Genomic DNA, 3125 nt, shown 5'->3' on the forward strand with positions numbered 1-3125 from the left:
AGGCATGATTTGAAAGTGTGAATATGTGTGGAGTTCTCACGGACTGCTGACTGGTTCGGTATGGAAGGATCAGAGGTAACTGAAAGAGTAGGAGATTAGGTTGGGCCAGGTAATGAGGGTTTACAGGCTATTCACAAGATGTACTTTTTCTTAAGGGCACTGGGGAGCCACAGAGGACTGTAAGCAGGAGAGTGATGTGACCATTTTTATACTGATAAAATTACTGTTGACCGCCTGGTGAATGAAGCAAAGGACTTCAGAACTGGGCACAGTACACCCAAATTCAGATGCAGATAAAGTTAGCTGTGTGTTTGTGGCATGCCTTGTCTACATATGCCGTCCTGTTAGCCCTCCGATGCACCTCCGAGCTAAAGGTGGCCAAGGAATGATAGCGGCCACCAGAAACTGGAAGAGGCAAGGAAGGACCCCTCTCTCGAGCCGTAAAAGGGGAAATGGCCCTCCCAACATCTTGATTTTGGGCTCCTGGCCTCCAGAACTGCAAGAGAATAAATTTCTGTTGCTTTAAGTCTCCCAGTTTATTCATTATGACAAATAACCTGTAGGAAACTAATACACGTTCCACAGCCTGTGAAGACGACACGATTTTTAAGAAAACAGATTCTGGTAGGGACTGAGGGAAGTGCTACAGTTATCACCTAGTAGGTACCGGATCTGGTGTTCAAAATCAGATTTATCTCATCCAAACCTATTTTGTCCCCATTATACTGGTGAGAACTTTTGTGAGCAGCCCTCTGGGGAAACAGGTTAGCTATGTGTGGTTGCTCCATCTCTAGAAGGTAAATAAGGATGCAAATTGTGTTTGGGAAGCCCCAGAGAACATTCTGGAAACTCATTTGAAGCCAATAGGGGCCATTTGAACAGCTTGAGGGACAATAGCAATAGGGTCACTGTTACTTCATTTTTTCCCATCAATCACTTGGGTCTCCCTTTACATTTTTAGCATGAATCCCCCCATTTGCAAGGGTCAACTGGGGTCTTGTTCAGTCAGGAGGGGGGCCCGCTCTGTTTCCTGATGTCAGGTGAGAGGAACTAGAAGCTCTGCCCGGCTCTGTGGAATTTCATTTTGGTCCTGTCCACATGGTGTCGCTGTTGAACACCAGTCCTGCACAGCCTAAAGAGCCCTGGAACACTCAAGTGGGCCTGTCTTTGCTGGCTGTATCCCTGTGCAGCTCCTGGGGGTGGGCTTCAGGGGTGAGGACCCCCAGAATGGGCCCAGGAAGCCCCCAAATGGGCTTTCTTTAGAGCAGGACTAGCAGTTGGATTCCTAAGCCTTTTGGAGGTTAAGGTAGATCATCTCTAAAACTGCTACTGAAACCGTCTTCCTGATTTGAGTTTAAAGGAGCTCCCTCCCAGGCAGGTGATGATGAGGTGTTTAACCAGAAGTGGGGAGATTAGGCTGGGGTCCCAGTGCTCCGACAGGGAGGCCCTTTTTCACCCCTAAGTTTAAGTGAGGGCCCCTCCACGCATGCTGCTCTAATTTATGGCACCTATCACATTTGCAACCTCGTGGGCATTGGATATTTGCATTTGTGTGGTATTTGCATAATGATTTGTCCCCTTCCCCAAACTGGAACCCCATGAGGGTAGGTGCTAGGAATGGTCCCCACTTCTATATTCCTGAGGCCTGGCACAGAGTCTGGCTCTTTAGGAGACTTTGCAACGATGAATACACTCTCCGAGGCACCAGTTCCCACCTCAGCTCAAGAGCAAACCGTCTTGGCTGTGTGATCTGGGGCTGCTTGTCCAAGCTCCCTAAGCTTCCGCTTCCTCCTCTGAAAAGAGGAAAGAAAAATATACCCACTTCCAAAGGATGTTGAGAGGAGTGAATAACATAAAGCATGGAAAACACAGTACATTGCCTGGCACAGAGTAAATACTCACTATACACTAATTTAAAAAGTTTTTCCTTCCTCTCTTCCTCCCTCCCTCCCTTCCTTCCTCCCTCCCCTCCCTCGCTTCCCTCCTTCCACCCTCTTACTGCTCACCTCCCTTCTTTGTCAGAATTTTGTGTGTGTACATGTGTACGTGTTTGTGTGTATACGTTTGTTGTGTGTGCATGCATGTATTTGTGCATGTATGTGTGCATGTGTGTTTTATGTGTGTGCTTGGGTGTGTGTATGTGTGTGTATATATGTATATGTATACATTTGTGTGTGTGTGTGTGTGTGTGTGTGTGTGTTCTCCAGCGCTGGGACTCACCCTTGAGGGTGGGACTGTGAGTACATCTCAGGTAGAAGAGTCCCTGCTATGGTGCAGGGGTTCCAACCCCTGGGAGACCTGGCTCTGAGAGGGCATGTAAGGACAGCGTAGCCCTGAGATCCGTCCTCACCCGCCCTGGTGGTGACTCCACCCCCACAAGCCACCGGCAGGGGAGGAGACCGTGTTTGTAGTGAGGGCCAAGTACCCACGCACCGGAGTCCGCCTTTCACCGACGTCATCCTGGGTCTTCTGGAACTCCTGGCCTCTAGGCTCGGCGGTAGAGGGCTGTGGAAGGTTAGAGAACAAGGTGAGTTGAGGCTTTCTTTTCTCCCTTCTCCCGTGGGAGTTGCTGAGGGGCAGTTACCAGGGAGACCTGGGGATGCTACCCATCAGTGACCTCGGCAAGTTGTAAAGCTCTCGGTGCCTCGGGTTTTCTCTTCTTTTCTGTATACTGGGAATCTGGGAATTAAGAACACAACAAATTTGGGATGCTAGGGTGGTTGGGCCGGTTAAGCCTCCGACTCTTGATTTCAGCTCAAGTCATGATCTCAGGGTCATGAGATCAAGTCCCGCTTGGGGCTCCATGCTGAGCATGGAGTGTGCTTGGGATTCTCTCACCCCCGCCCCCCTTAAAAAATAAATTAATTAAGCAAAGATGACAAAGTCTTAAACGCAAGCATATACAGAGGCCAGGTAGCTAAATGAGTGAAGCGGGAAACAACGGAAACAATGCTGTGGGGAAAATATCCTGACCCAAAGGGGCAGATGTTTTTCAACTTTAGCCAACTGTTGCCACATGAGAGGTTTATTCATTCAGAACTTCTAGTTTTCCATTATTCATGAGAAGGCAGAAAACTGGATTTTTACCTGAAAATTTTCTGAAACATTCTATGTGGCACAACTAA

Source organism: Lynx rufus, unplaced genomic scaffold (assembly GCF_022079265.1).
Source record: "Lynx rufus isolate CCGP_SWC_20201006 ecotype Redwood Valley unplaced genomic scaffold, mLynRuf1.p SCAF_8, whole genome shotgun sequence".
Taxonomy (NCBI): Eukaryota; Metazoa; Chordata; class Mammalia; order Carnivora; family Felidae; genus Lynx; species Lynx rufus.